Source organism: Mustela erminea, chromosome 13, assembly GCF_009829155.1.
Source record: "Mustela erminea isolate mMusErm1 chromosome 13, mMusErm1.Pri, whole genome shotgun sequence".
Lineage (NCBI taxonomy): Eukaryota > Metazoa > Chordata > Mammalia > Carnivora > Mustelidae > Mustela > Mustela erminea.
The window spans coordinates 67,805,710-67,821,236 of record NC_045626.1 but is presented as its reverse complement, the minus strand read 5'-3'; the positions used below and the strand labels follow the sequence as shown (position 1 = coordinate 67,821,236).

At 47.8% G+C, this 15,527-nt stretch overlaps 1 long non-coding RNA gene across 6 annotated transcripts in view; it reads right to left on the bottom strand.

Annotated features, from left to right (window-relative positions):
• LOC116572400 overlaps positions 1–15,527 on the bottom strand; it is a 78,729-nt gene that overhangs the window by 11,620 nt on the left and 51,582 nt on the right. For 4 of the 6 annotated variants that reach the window (XR_004278293.1, XR_004278295.1, XR_004278292.1 and 1 more), the window contains 2 exons: positions 12,336–12,416; positions 11,013–11,113 (listed from right to left, as the gene is read on the bottom strand). This is a non-coding gene — a long non-coding RNA (uncharacterized LOC116572400). Of the gene's footprint in view, positions 1–172; positions 787–11,012; positions 11,114–12,335; positions 12,417–15,527 lie in introns of all 6 variants that reach the window. The other 2 variants (XR_004278296.1, XR_004278297.1) reach the window with 2 other exon arrangements.

Below are 15,527 nucleotides of genomic sequence, written 5' to 3'. Positions count from 1 at the left end.
GTGGATGTGAAGACTGTTGACTGCATCTGTTTTCTGGTTTTCCTGAAAATGGAGTTTATGGGGTTTTAAAGTTCTCCTTGTTCTTTAGGCATGATTTCCAGGAGGAGACGTAAAATTTGTCTGATATGGTCATGTTCATTCTGAAAGGCAATGGATTAGTTTAATGAGTCACCTTATTCTTGTTAGAAGTCAAGGACTCTAGGTTATCAGGAGACAGTGGTAAAAGGGATTTCTCTGTGGGGTGAAGAGACTACAGCAAGTAGTAGTTTAGGCTGATGGCAGAAAATTGGCTTGAATAATGACAAAAACATCTCACAAGAGGAGGAAAATGCATCTCACTTAGGGCTGGAAGTGGAACAACCTTGATTACATTGCTCTGGGCAAAATGTGAACTGATTTTCTATCATGGAATTGGTCCAGACACACCTTTTGCAGAAGCATAGGTAACAATCCTACAAAAAAATTAAAAAAAAAAAAAGAAGAAGAAAAACAAAAAAAACATCAGGAAGGGAATGTGTAAGTGGCATCGAGTTAATGCAGAGAGACTCCAGTGACCCATGCTGGACTCAGGTCAGAGAGAGGCAGAGAACAGATGTCTGGGAGATGTGCTCTTGGAGCTGCAATGATTCCTGTCTGATGTCTCCTTGTCCACTCCAGCTCCACGTGGCTATGGATTTCAGCCCAAAATTTTCTCCACAGTAAGCAGATTTTTCCTGTTTTCACTCTGAAGCAGGCTGCTGGTTCCAGGGCTAGAACAGTGAACACTTCTCTTCTGACAATGGAAACCTGGGTGTGCCAGAAATCTTTTATGTCTCAGAATCTTTAAATCAACTTAATTTTATCTCCACTTGGTTGGGGGAATACAAAAGGCATTTTTATGGCACACTCCCACTGTAGCTTTTTCTAGAAGTCAAGTCTCACCTGTGGAGTTGAGGGGGGGGACAGAGATAGCTGAGAGCAGAGACACCACCTGCCAGTTCCCATGGAACCTTCAGATCTAAAGCCCTCTTGCTGTTTCTGAACTAGGTTTGGGGTAGGGCCTACATCCACGGGACATCACATAACCAGTGTCTCTGAGGTTGGGGCACAGTTTGAAGCATTTCTGCCTGCCATGTAGCCTCTCCCCTTCCCAACCAAGCCAGATGTTCTTTCTTTTTTTTTTTTAATTTTTTATTTTTTATAAACATATATTTTTATCCCCAGGGGTACAGGTCTGTGAATCACCAGGTTTACACACTTCATAGCACTCACCAAAGCACATACCCTCCCCAATGTCCATAATCCCACCCCCTTCTCCCAGCTGCCCTCCCCCCAGCAACCCTCAGTTTGTTTTGTGAGATTAATAGTCTTTTTTTTCTTTTTTTTAATCTGAAACTCCCTTTCTGTATCCACATTTCCCCCAAGGCCTAACTTCTCTCTTTGAACTCTATATCCCCAATGAGCTTAAGCAACTGAAACTAAATCAAGTTGGGAAAAAGATATCTGGCAAGCACTTCCTGACCCATTCCTGCAACCAAATACCTCATGCTGATGGAATCAACATGACCATTTGCATGAACTCTGCATTTCAGTGAACAGAGATTCTCTGTTCTCTTAATACTTTCTGTGTCTTGGGGCGCCTGGGTGGCTCAGCGGTTTGGGCTGCTGCCTTGGGCTCCGGTCATGATCTCAGGGTCCTGGGATCGAGCCCCGCATCGGGCTCTCTGCTCCGCAGGAAGCCTGCTTCCCTCTCTCTCTCTCTCTCTCTCTCTGCCTGCCTCTCTGCCTACTTGTGATCTCTGTCTGTGAAATAAATAAATAAAATCTTAAAAAAAAATACTTTCTGTGTCTTGCTAGAGCACCTCCTAAAGAAATCAATAGAGAGGGGCACCTGGGTGGCTCACTGGGTTAAGCCTCCGACTTTGGCTCAGGTCATGATGTCAGGGTCCTGGAATTGAGCCCCACATCGGACTCTCTGCTCAGTAGGGAGCCTGCCTTCCCCCTCTCTCTGCCTGTCTCTTTACCTACTTGTGATCTCTCTCTCTGTCAAATAAATAAATAAAATCTTTGAAAAAAAAAAAGAAATCAGTAAGGAATATCAATACGTGTCCATCTAATGATGCAATCACTCATCTTTTAATTAACTTTTTTGGACTTGGCATTTACATCAACTGCCTTGTCAAAAATGCAAGTTAACATCCAAGACTGTGGGTTTCAGATAATCCCTGAAGGACCTCAGCTGTAGAATTAGCAGGATCCTGGAATATTTGAGTTATTAAACATCTTTAAAAGGGGAGCACATCCCAGAGAATCATTTGTTTATTTATGCAACCTAGTCTTAGAGCACCTGGAGATGTCAATGAACATGAATAATTTCTTTGAAATAAAGCATAATTAGATAAAGATAGGCCCTGGCATACAATTTAGAGGAGGGTAATGACGCCATCCTTTGTAGATGAGATAACATGGCTACCCCACTAGCAGCAGTGGTTTTAATTAACTTTCCAGTACAAAGAGTGGATTCATACTAATCTGTATTTCTCTTATATTTCTGGTTTCTAAAATCCACTTCAAGTAGCAGTTCTGGATAAGATGGAATAAAATTTCAACTCTCTTTCCCACTACATCTAATTATAAAATCTGGAGGACACTCTGAAGAAAATAGTGCTGGGCAGATTGGGGAAGAAGACCAGGATTTAAAGGCCCTCCAGTGGTGCAGAGTTCACTATTTTCCTTCCAGTGTCCCAGCCTGGACACAATGTAGCTGGAAACCCACATGTGACCTGTGGAAGCACAAGTACAGAGCTCTCAGAGAAGCTGCTGGCTCTGGCTCAAAGTCAAAAAAATTTGGAACTCCTAATCCTCAGGAAGTATAGCAGTGCCCTGGGCTTCCTTTGCCGCCTTCTTTCTTTTTCCCCTCCATTCTCTCGTACCCTGGCCCTCGGACAATCCCAGAGGTGGTGGCTGGTCAAGGGCCACTAGGAGCCCAAACTCAGAGAGGGGAACTTCTTTCTACATTCAATGGAACTTTGGCCCTCCAAAGGGCACCAACCTTGGAGATATTCCTCTCCCTGTCCTCTTTCAACACAGCCCACATCCCATCCTGAGTTCATAGGTAGCCAGGAGACCAAAGCAATGAGAGCCTCAAGCTTTGGCCAGAGGACCCTAAAGGCAGGCATCGGAGAAGTGGAATGCCTTAATACATTTATGGAGGAAACCATACCAAGTACATATTCTAACAACAGTAGAATTCAGTGGGTGTTTGATGAGAAAAGAAAACTGGGGAAACAGAGAAACATGAACTCAAAAACACATAGGGCAAAAGAGGAAGTCACAAACAAAATCAAGAGCATTTCACCATGAATGAGAAGAAAATGCAACGTACCAGAATCCAGCTAAAGAGTGATTAAGGGAAATGTATAGTACTCAAAAAAACAAAGAAAGAAGAGAAATAATTCAAACCAATCCAGCCTTTCCACATTAACAAGTAAGAAAAAGAAAAGCAAGCAAAACCTATAGCAAGTAGTAGGAAATCATAAAGAATAGAGAAAATATAAAAACGAGAATTCCAAATCAATACAGAGTATCAATGAAAATGGGTGTCCTGGAAAGAGCAATAAAATTGACAAACCTTACATAAACTTCCCAATTGGAAAAAACAAACAAACAAACAAACAAAAAACAACAACTATTCAGTCAATTGATGAAGTTAAGCAAAGTTTCAGATGAATGATTGACACACAGAAATCACATGTACCTCTCTACAGCAGCAATGAACAATCCTAAAATAAAATTAGGAAAACAGGGGCACCTGGGTGGCTCAGTGGGTTAAAGCCTTTGCCTTTGGCTCAGGTCATGATCTCAGAGTCCTGGGATTGAACCCCTCATCAGGCTTTCTGCTCATCAGGGAGCCTGCTTCCTCCTCTCTCTCTCTCTGCCTGCCTCTCTGCCTACTTGTGATCTCTGTCAAATAAATAAAATAAAATCTTTAAAAAAATTACAAAAACAATTCCTTTTATAATAGCATCATAAGAGTCAAATAATTAGGAATACACTTCATAAAGGAAGTTCAAAACTCAACACATTAAGATATGAAATACTATGGAGGAAAAAGATCAAAGACCTAAAGAAATGGAAAGACATCCAATATTCATGGATTAGAAGACTTGCTGTTATGATGGCAATGCTTCCCAAATTTTCTACATATTCAGGAAATCCCTATCAAATCCCAGCCACTTCTCCCCACCACCAGAAATAAAAATACTCATCCTAAAATGCACATGGACATGCAAGGGACCTAAAATAGCAAAACACTCTTGAAAAAGAAGAATAAAAATGAGTACTAAGACTTCCTCATTTGAAAGCTTATAACAATATTATAATAATCAAGATAATGTTGTACTGGTATAAAGACTGACATGTGGATCAAGGTAATGGAATTGAGAGCTCTGAAATAAACCCTTATATTTAAGGTTGAATGATTTAGAAAAGGCAGCCAAGACAATTGATTCAGAAACAATAGTCTTTTCAAGAAATGGTGTGGGAACAAGTAAATAACCGCATGCAAATGAACAAAGTGAAACCCCCTCCTCACATGATCCATAGATATTGATCCAAAGGCATTACAAACTGAAGTGTGAGAACTAAATCCACAACTAGAGGAAAACACAGGAGCAAATCTTCATGATCTGGGATTAGCCGAGTGTTCCTTAGATATGACAACAAAAACACAAGCAAGAAAAAAAGAGGTAAATATTATTTCATCAAAATACAAAATGTTGGAGCTTTAAATGAAAACATCAAGAAAGGTACAAGACAAACCACAGACCGGGAAAAAATGTTTGCAGATTTATATCTAATAAGGAACATAATACCACTTACAAAATTGGCTTTTAAAAAGTAACCCATTTGGGGCACCTGGGTGGCTCAGTGGGTTAAGCCTCTGCCTTTGGCTCAGGTTGTGATCTCAGGGTCCTGGGGTTGAGGCCCTGCATTGGGCTCTCTGCTCAGCAGGGAGCCTGTTTCCCCCTCTCTCTCTGCCTGCCTCTGTGACTACTTGTGATCTCTCTATCAAATAAATAAATAAAAACTTCTAACAAGTAACCCAATTTAAAAACTGTGGGCAAAGGATCTGATCACATATTTTTTTCTGAAGAAGATATGGAAATGGCCAAAAAGCACACAAAAAGATACCTAAACCATAACCACTGAGGAAATGGGAATCAAAACCTACATGACCAAGCACACCCCACACTTCAAGATGGCTTCAAGATGGCTGTGGTCACCCTGACAGAGGACACAGAATGTTGGCAAAGATGGGGAGAAATCGGAACCTTGATGCGGCAATGGTAGAAATGTGAGATGGGTCAGCCACTTTGGAAAGCCCTTTGGTGCTTCTTCCGAATGCTAGACACAGAGCTATCATCTAGTCTGGGCGTTCTGCTCCTGGGTTTCTCCCCAGTAGAAAACACAGAAACTCTCCACATAAGTGGGCATGGCAGCATTACTGGACATCCCTCCCAAGTAGAAGCAAGCCAAGTGTGCATCTACTGAAGAAACTGTAGTCACTTCTCTACCCATGAAATGGAATCCTTTTTAACAGTTCCATGGACCAAATTACTGAAACATGGTACCGTGTGAATGAACCCAGTACATGAAAAGAAAGAGGCAGTCGCAAAAGAGGCTAGACAGAGATGAGGTGCTCTGTCTCAAGTGCCCACAAGGTGGGTCTATAGAGAGAACATCAATTAGTGTTTGCCTGGGGCAGGAGGTGCAGGTGACGTAGGAGGTGAATCCTGAGGTACAGGGTCTCTGTTGGGGGTGTTCTAAAATATGATTTGAGATGGATATACTAAACTTACTAAAGTATGTTATGTATAAGAAATATAAAACATATAAAATAAATATACTAAAACATCCTCTAGTGAATGTACTAAAATCCATCTAATTGTAAACTTTAACTAGTGAATTGTATGACATATGAACGCTCTCTCTCCGTATGCCTATGTATATATTTAAAGAATCAGCACACAATTCCAAGTCTTAGGACCTCTTTACTACTGACATCAGAGTTTGTGAGTGTTAAGCTATCACAATATTCAAGGCTAAGGACTTATTGATCGGCTCCTCTTTTGGCAGGGTTAAGGGCACTGGGCTTTGGGCCCCACCCGTCACGATGGAAGTCTCCGTTAATTTGGGTGAGAGCCAGCAGGTCTATGATGCATGTTGTCAGGCCCTAATCAACCCCAAACCATACCTCTGCAGAAGACCATGGGATAAGTCAGTTGCAAGGCAGATGCCACATTTTAGGGCTGTTCTGGTGTTGAACTCCATGGGCACTGTTGACACTGTCTTCTGTGTAGGGGTGACTTCTCGTGAGAACAGTTGGACCTGGACTACTGCATGGCATAGAAACTGGGTTCTTACATCCTCTCCATAAATTCTCAAAGCCAACAATTGTCCTGGGGGCATGTTTATTTCTTCCTTGATATTCCTGAGGCCCTTCGAGAGCAAAGCCAAGAAGTCCGAGTACAATATTGAACCTCAGTGACCTTCCCCAACTTTATGAGTCCCACAGCCTCAGGTTGCTGCTAACCTGCAGGGTTTGTGGCCCCTTTGGAAAGAAAAAAGAGCAAGGGACATACTGAATAGAGTTTCCATGGCAGGAGCTCTGGTCCCACTGAGGTGTCTCCTGTCAAGGCCTTTGGGGATGGACAGACTATGGACATGGTGGACAGAAGACAAGGCAGTTGAGGCTCATCTCCAGTCTCTGCTGACCCTCATATGGCCAGTTGGCGATGGGTCACATGTCACACAGGGCTCCTCATGGGTGGGTGGCATGGGCAGAGCAAACCTCAGAACCCCCACTTCAGCACCAATATTTGTGTCAGCTCTGGTCTGAGTTCGCGATCTTCAGGAGTGACAACAAACATCTTTGTCCTAGGAAAATGCCACCCTACAGGAGTTCACGTGGGGTATTACAGGGGGTATCCTAAGGGAGGGAAGAGGCTCTGGAGGGCAAATGTATTTTATAAACCACATTTTCATAGTTTTACTTGATGCACCCCCTTCTCTTAGGGTGGGCCTAGCGAAGGCCCAATTTGAGAAAGAACCCCAGGAGCCCCTGACCACCTTGAGCCTGGATGATGGCCTCTGAGAGTCAGATAGAGCAATCACATCTGGCCCACAGCAGGCTATCCCATCCCAGAAGACACCAACTCCACCACTGGTGTTCATCTGCCTATAAACCCACTTCTCCACCTACACACAGCAAGGCCTACTGAAAGATGGACAGGACCTGCCATAGAAGTTGCCCCTGGCTTTCATTCTGTTACAACCTGTATCCTTTGGTAATTACCTGGAGACTGTGGTGCATGATGCTGGGGAAAGGCCATGGGCCAAGTGTCCTGGACGCCTGCTCACACACCAGACTCAGACCAGCAGAGCTCCAAAGCCTGCTCTTGTCCTCTGAGGCTGGAGCTCATCTCTATGTGTCCCTAAGGGGAGCTAAAACAGTGAGAAGCACTGCCAATTCTCTCTCCTTCAGAATAGCCACAATTAAAAATTTGCCCTGTTACAAGAAAGGAAGAGTCACAGATTACAGTAAGTTTCTTATTCTTTACAAAAAGAGCCAAAAAATCATTCCAAGATGCTTTGTGGTCTCCTGAAGCAACACTCAGGCCCAATGTCACTGACATGGCCCCTGAAGCAACTGATGACAACAGTTCATGACTGTCCATTTTGCCTTTTCAGCAACAGTTATTGTATCAAAGAAGAAAGGTCAGGCTGCTGACCTGACCTCCCATGGGTGCTTTCCCCCAGGTGTAGGAGAAATTCCTACTCCCTCTTTTATAGGGAGAACCAGTCTAGTCCCTCCTTTCCCTGGGGCGAGAGTTCATCTGCTAGACAGTACATCCCACTAGGGCAGGCAGGTCTAGCCCTTCCTCCCCTGGGTGCACAGCACACCCTCTCCTGGTATCTTCCAGGCCACTCTGCCTCCATGTTCCTTGTCCTTGACTAGTTCCTTTGGAAGGCTGTAACCCAAATTATGGTGAAAAGAACAACATCAACTCCCTTCCATATCTGAGGTTTGTGCAGAGGGAGCAGAGCTGCAGGGACACACACATGGGGTTCTTCCTGTGTCGTACTTCCATGAATCCCCTTGCACAGAGCCTGGCCCTTAGCACTTAGCAGCCTTCTCTGGTCCCTGCCTTACTGCCAGGCCACCCCACCCACAGGTCAGCATCCTGGCTGCCTGCCTCCTCAGAGCACAGTCATGCACCCTGGCTAGCTGCCTCCTCTTCCCCTTCCCAGGTGCTATAGGAGGTGTTGAAAAGGAGACTTGATGGAGAAACCTGTGAACTGCATGTGTGTGCCTATGGCAACAAGAGTATTGGGGTCACAGCAGTCACAAGGCAGATGCCACTGCCACATGTCACCTTGCTTCAGTATGCAGCATCTCTGATTAGCCCTGTTCCCCGACTTATTCCCACCTGCTCTGAGAAATGGAAGTCCAATCACATCCTCTCCCCCTACCTAGCGTTTCCCAGTGCTCAGGATTCCCAGAGCTATTCTCCTACCTCATGCTCATGGGAGTTTAGGGACCTTTATTTACAGGACAGCAAAGGCACTCAGGTCTCCTTTGGTTCTAAGCTCGGGATGAGGCACATTTTGAGATCAGAGGTCGTGGCCCCATGTGGAGGAAGAAAGAACAGTCCCATCTGATAACAAAGGCAGAGGTGTCCACACAGTGCCTGTGGATGTGGGCACAGAGGGAGAAAGCTTGACCTGTACCTGGGAAGGGCCAGAGACAACTTTCTGGAAAGGAGGCCCCCAGAGTTGGGTCCTGGGCATGAGGGGGAGAGATCAGGGCTAAGAGGCTGGGCAGTGCTCCACACGCTTTGAGTACAGAACCTCTCAGGACAGTTTAAAAGCCCTTCCTAGCATCTCATGCCAGTGCCCGCAGCAAAACCGCTGGCTCCTCAGAGTATGGTGGTGTTTCAGATGGCTCTGGAGACTAGGCTTGATGGGTAGGGCTCCCCTTTCCCTTCTGGGGGGTCAAGGGGTCCAGGGGGCTGACACTCAAGTTTTGCAGAGATAGCATGGGGAGTAGGTAGGTGGAGGAGATGGGTCAGAGCAGGACCCCTCCCAGAGAGTGGAGGAAGATGAGGGGCCCAGGGTGGAGGAAGAGCTCACACCCTCCCTTAGGGCCTGGTCCCCCACTGTAGCCCCTGTGGCTTCCCCTGCCCACTCAGGAGCAGCATCAGCTCAACACCGCTGGAAAATACCAGTGCATCAGTGTTCACAGCATCTCTCCTCACAGAACCTGAATGGTAGGGCTAAGCCAAGGGTCCATCAATAGATGGGGAGAAAAAAAAATGTTTGTGTTCACATAGCAGAATATTCCCATCTGTGATAGGAACAAGGTGCTGACTAATGTTATGAACATTGAAAACATGTGCAGAGAAAGAAACCAGCTGGAGAACACAGATACTGTGAGACATTCAGCACAGGCAGATTCATAGAGACCAAGAGTTGACCTCCAGGCCATTGGGCAGGGGAAATGGGACAGGGGAGGGAGGGACAGCTGGATGGAAGGTGGCTTCTTTCTGGGACAGGGGTCTCTGCCCACACATGGGTGACAGCTGCCCCACAACGTGAGTGAGCTCCATGCCAGACCTTCTGCTTCAGGGTGGTGGGAATGGCAGATTTCATGCTGTGCGCATTTTGCTCTGAGACATGCCAACCCTCCAGTGGGGCACAGAGCATGGAGCTGGGCTTCAGGTCCCCGGCGACCTGGCTGGCTGATGTGGCTGCCTGGGCCTGCCTACCTCCTTGGCTCCAGTCCCTTCCTATGAGCATCTGCTCTGGGCCCTGTGACTCAGGCCCTGCCTCCAGGTCCCTGGGCCCTGGGTGCAGGCTGCCAACAAGCAGTTCAGGTGCCACGGACTCTAGCTGGCCAGCCCTGTGCTCCCCTCAACCCAACCACCATGGTGACCAAGGTAGGCCCTGGTGCCAGATAGGACAGAAGCCCCTGCCTTCCTGCTCAGCCTCAGGGGCACCTCTGAAGCAAAGCACCTATGTCCCAAATACTGGCCTCCCAACCCAAACCCTGCCAACCCGAATAACCCCTGGGGATATAAGTACCAAGACGCCAATACAACCTACACTCCAGGCAATGCATTTCAGTCATCCTCATGTGTTGCAAAGTTGTCTGATGGTTCCAAAAAAAATCCTGCTAAGTTATTGCCTCAGTGCTGCTATTATGTTTAGAACAGTAATCTCACCAGATTTTGAAAGGTCACCTGACCCATTTCTGAGGGCTGGCCCAGTAGCTGTGGCGACTTTTCCTGCCAGCCTGGGGCTCGGTCCTCAGAGGGAATTGCCATAATTGCTGGCCAGAGGCATGGCCCTCTAACTGCCCCAGCTGACCTGAGCAAGAGCCCCAGCAGGGGAGAGTGGGAGGGGCAGGGACCTCGGGTCAGAGACAAGCCCAACTGGCTCTCAATGAGACATGACATCCCTCTGGGAGACTCCAAAGAAGGGGTAGCTCTGAAGACAAACTCAGGGGCTTCATCTTATCTAAAAGGGGTACAATCAATGAGCCACATGGGTTTCTGAAACCTGAGAAGGGGCTGTGACCAGGAGGTCAGGCTGACGTGGGTGCTGGGCTGCTGTGCATCCCACTTGGGACCCAGGGTGACCAAGCATAAACTTCTTGGCAGAGGCCAAGGTTCGCCCATGCCTGGCTTCCAGAGAAGGAAGCAGCCTCTCTCTGAGAGCAGGTCCTGGAAAGCAGGAGGATGCCTCCAGCTGTGAAATCATCCCTCAGGTCTCAGTGCAAGACTGGAAGCATCTCTCTGTCCATTGGGTTTGCCCAGCCCTCCACAGATCTCTTTCCCAGCAGTGACCTTGAACCCGCTGCCCCCCACACCGTGGGGCCCTGGAAACATGTTCTTCAACAAGGGCATGCTGCTAGGCCCCTGAGAGCAGCAGGCCAGGCCTCTCAGAGGGCAGGGGCACCTGGAGCTTACCGGTCCGCTGACAAACACCTCCATGGGCAAGCCAGCAAGGATCTTACAGATTATGTTTTAGGCCGGCAGGATGACCGCATAGCACCAGTGTTTCTTCAGACCTACAGATGGATGGGGACAGGAGTCAGCTGGCCTGTGACCACCTCCCTGCCTTGGGATCACACCAAGGGCCCAGGGACAGTCCATGCGTGTTCCCAGAGGGTCTGTGGAGTGGACTCCTCCTCCTTCACTGGTGCCAGACTAACAATCACCAAGCGCTTCAGCAAACCCATCCACTCTGTGCTCAGGGTCAGGGCAGCAGCAGGCCCTCTTCCAGAAGGAAGAGTGGAAGTGGCAGAAATTGATGTGGGCTTGCCTTTGGTCCCAAATTTCTCCATAAACTGGTGAGGAAAGACCCCAGTGTTTAAGGAAGAAATATACTGGCAATGCAAAGTTGTCTTGAGTTTTTAACAACCATATCATTGCAAGACAAGGGCACATGAGCCTGAGTGACAGGTTGAAAGGAGCTGACCTGTTTACCAGTATATTCTGGAAGTTTCTCTCATGAGTTAATATTGCTTCATCATCACTGGGCTTTCCTGAGGCCTATGTGCAGGTCTGACCAGTGAGTGAATGGAGATGAACGCCAGGGTTCAGAATCAGAACACAAGGTTCCTGCCCATGCTGGCCTCAAGGACACACAGGGACCCGCCCTTTCCTTCTTTCAGTCTTGCCAAAGCTGTGCTGCCTTATGGGGCAGGTATACCTGCCTGGCCTGCTAGTCCCCACACCAACCTCCAGGGACCTTCTGGCTCCTTGTAGTCAACCAGGACAAGCCCGGGGCATACATGAACACAATCATAGTTAGTTTCCCGCACAGAGGGGAGTCACAATGTAGGGCCCCCTTTGCCCTATATTTGGACCTTGAGCCCATAGGAGAACCAGGAGCACGAGGTCAAGCAACATAGCGCACCAAAGGCAAGGGGCAATAAATTGGCAGCCAAAATGGGGTGAGTGCATGTAGTGGGGTGTTACTCAGCTCTGAACAGTAAGGGCATCCCAAATGTGCCCTAGAAGGGATGAAGCTGGATAGAGCAGAAGTGAGACTTCCCCTCCTCAAAGGGGACGAACCCATAACAGTAGTGTATGGTCCCTGGTGGACTCAAAGGCAGAGAAAGTAGAGGGTAGGGGCCTGGGCCCGAGAGGGGAAGGTGTGAGTGTTTCATGGGGATGGAGGCTCAGCCATGGAAAAGGAATGGGGTCCTAGAGGGGGACAGTGATGGCTGTTGGCCCAGGCCTGCCCCACAGTCATGGTAGCTCCTGCTGAAGGCAGTGTGCACTTACATGTTAATTTATATGTAGTTAACGTGGAGCCACTATTCATGGTCTTGAAACTGTTGTTTCTGGTCTTGAAGCTTCTCTGGGCTATTAGGGGAAAGAAAAGCAGGAAGGCTTCTAGCAGGCAGGCAGGGAACAGTTACTGCAAATGAGGTCTGCCAACACGGCGGACTGGCGCCTCACTAGGAAGCCGCAGCCCATGCACACTGCTGTCCCCACACTTACCGTTAGCTCCCTGGGGGTTCCTGCACTGCTTTCTGAGACAGCCAGGCACCCCAGCCCACAATATTTGGGGTCTGTGCTTACCCTCTAATGAGTGGGTCAGAGGAGTAACCGGGAAATAGCACAAATAACGATCGGGAAGACAGGAAATGGGATTCTCCCCAGGGCAGCAACTTTTCCAGATACCTTGCAGCAGGCATGGCTATCGGCCTACCTGTGCTCAAGTGGGAGCCCTACTCTGACAGGGACAAGCAAGCCACAGACCAAGAGCACCTGTGTAGGTAGAAGGGCCCCAATTCATTCTGTATCCTTTCATTTTGTTGTTTTGATTTTGTTCCAAAGCCAAGGGAGTTACCTCTGGGGCATGGATGGGGGTGCATGTTCAAGAACATAGAGGGAAATGAACCACATGTTCTGCTCAGCACCACTCCTGGGATAGACCGGGTCAAGCTACTGCCCATCTGCTACCCTGTGACCTCAGCAGGGCCAAGGCACAGCTTACTCCCTAGAGGTGGAGAGAGCAGGGACATAGCCCCTGAGCCACACATTCTGAAGCCATAACTGAAAGGAACTATACATGTGGGCTGATTGTGCATCAGACACTGGCAGGCCCCATGCCATCTCCTGACAGCCACGCAGGCTCGTAGCAGCCTCATAGGGGGCTCCCAGTGACTGTTCTACATTCCATATCACTCCTACTCTGCTCTGACTCAGACCTAAGCTGGACGTCCGTAGTCCCTCCAAGGTCAGGTGGCATACAAAGGGCCCAGTGTAGCGTAGGTGCTCTTTTGAGGTTTAGAGACTCTGTGGAACATGAATGGTGGTAGACAGGCCCTGAAGCTCTGAATCTAACCCATCCTGGATCACCCTGGGATGCCCAGCCCCCATTCTCCCTCCCATCAATGTCTGTTGGTCAACAAGTCTGGGGAGGGCTGCAGCAGCCAGAGTGCTGACCAGGGGGCCAGGGGCTCTGGGTCTCATGTCTCCTCTGGAACACTCAGCAAATAAGGACCAAAAACTGCACAAGTTGTGACCAGATGGACAAACGGCATGCGCAGGACCCCTGGCTACAGCAGTGTTGTGAAGCTTGTCCAGGGACAGGGATACATGCACAATTCTCCATGACACCAACACAGCTGTAGCCTATAGGGTGCCACCAGCACCTTAATAAACACTGTCCAGGTCCCACAGTAGAGGCCACAGCTTTGTTGTAGGAAAACTCCTTTCTTGTGGTTTGAACTGTGTCTTCCATAAAGATGCCATGGTGTCCTAACCCACAGTTTCTGTAGATGCCACTTTACATGGACACAGGATTTTGTAGAACTTGCAGTTCGGAGGAGATCACACTGGGTAGAGAGGGCCCTAATCCAATGACTGGTTTCTTTTTTGGAGGACAATTTGGTTTCATTTATCAAGGTTTTCAGTTCACTTGTCATTTAATCCAGCAATTACACATAATTGCACATGCAGAGTTCTGAGTTCTGCAAATATAAGCTCAAGCTACCAAACCCTGCAATACCCCAAAACAAAGTATCCACATGCCTTTTTAATGACACCCAAAAACAAGCAGACTACCTTCAAGTTTGAAGGTCAGTAACAGCAAAGCTGTTTCCAGATGTAATGACAAGCATTGGACAGACGACCATGAGCAAGGTATTATAATAGATAATACCTATCTATAATAGATAATAGAAAATTCACATGGGGAGCCCAAGTGTTCTACATTATCAGTTGTTGAAGATGAAGACAAAGCATATGTGGAGAAGCAATTTAGGATCTAGCCATCATTTGACAAATACTGAGGCAATTAGAAGTTCCAAAGGTCCTTAGAAGAGGAGAGAAATTTGGACACACTCCTGGGAGATCTTCATGTGAGCATGGAAGCAGAGAATGGAGTGATGCCTTACAACGTTGTGACTTATAAGAAGAAAATCTATTGAGTCATTCAGATGAGAAAATGTGTCCCTCATATACGTGTATGTATTTGTGCAGAGTGCCAGAGTGTCTCTTGTGTTAATGCAGAGGTGGGCAGCTCACCAGGAGAATCAACCTTCTGATCAGAGGATTGGAACATTCTGTCCCAACCCTGACTTCTGGGAAGAGGAAAGAGCCTGCAGGTTTGATCAAAGGCCAATGGCAAATGCTTTCATCAGTCTAGCCTGTGGAATGAAGTCTCCACAAAAACTCCAGCAGGTGGGGTATGGCCCGCTTGTGTGGGAAGTAGAGACAGCAGTGGGCTGCAATGCCTGGAACATGGCCAGACCATGGCAAGGTCTCAGGGCATGCCATCCTCCTTTGCCTTCTACCTTTTGTAGGTTTTCTGATTGGCCCTTCTGATTATTTTCAAGCACTCTGGTTTCAACCCATGCCTCCCTCAGACTGCTCTAGATCTCGTCAGAGTGAACACACAGCCTGCATGGACACTTGCCCATAGTCTGAGCATGAGCATATCGCCAGGTCAGCTGCTGGAGTTCTGCAGACCGTGCTGGCCCTCAGGTGCTTCCCAAAAGGCCACAGGTGGAAGCCAGGGCACAGAGAGGGAAAGGGCCTTGTCTAAGTTCTCACAGCTCCAGAGCCTGTTTGGAAATCTCAGATGGGAGGTAGCACATCCCTCTCAGCACATCTGTGAGCTGTATGTGCAAGTGCCTTCCTGTTTTCCTCTTCCCCAAGACCTCTGGGACTGGCCCTAACCTCTGCATCTGGAGCTAGGGTGGCCCTGGGGAGGTAATCTGCTGACACAGATCCCGGGGGGAGGCTGGAGGGCATGGTAGGGGTCGCTGAGATGGGAACCACATCAGATCACTATAGGAAGAGGGGCCCTGGAGTCTGTGGAAGGTGTTCACATCAGCGCCCCACAGCTGTGTCTCCAGCAAATGCCTGAATCTGCCTGGACCCTACAACTTCTGTAGAATTAGACCTCATAGCACTTTGTCCCCCAGGATTTGGTGAGAATCAACCAATGAACAATAAGCACTA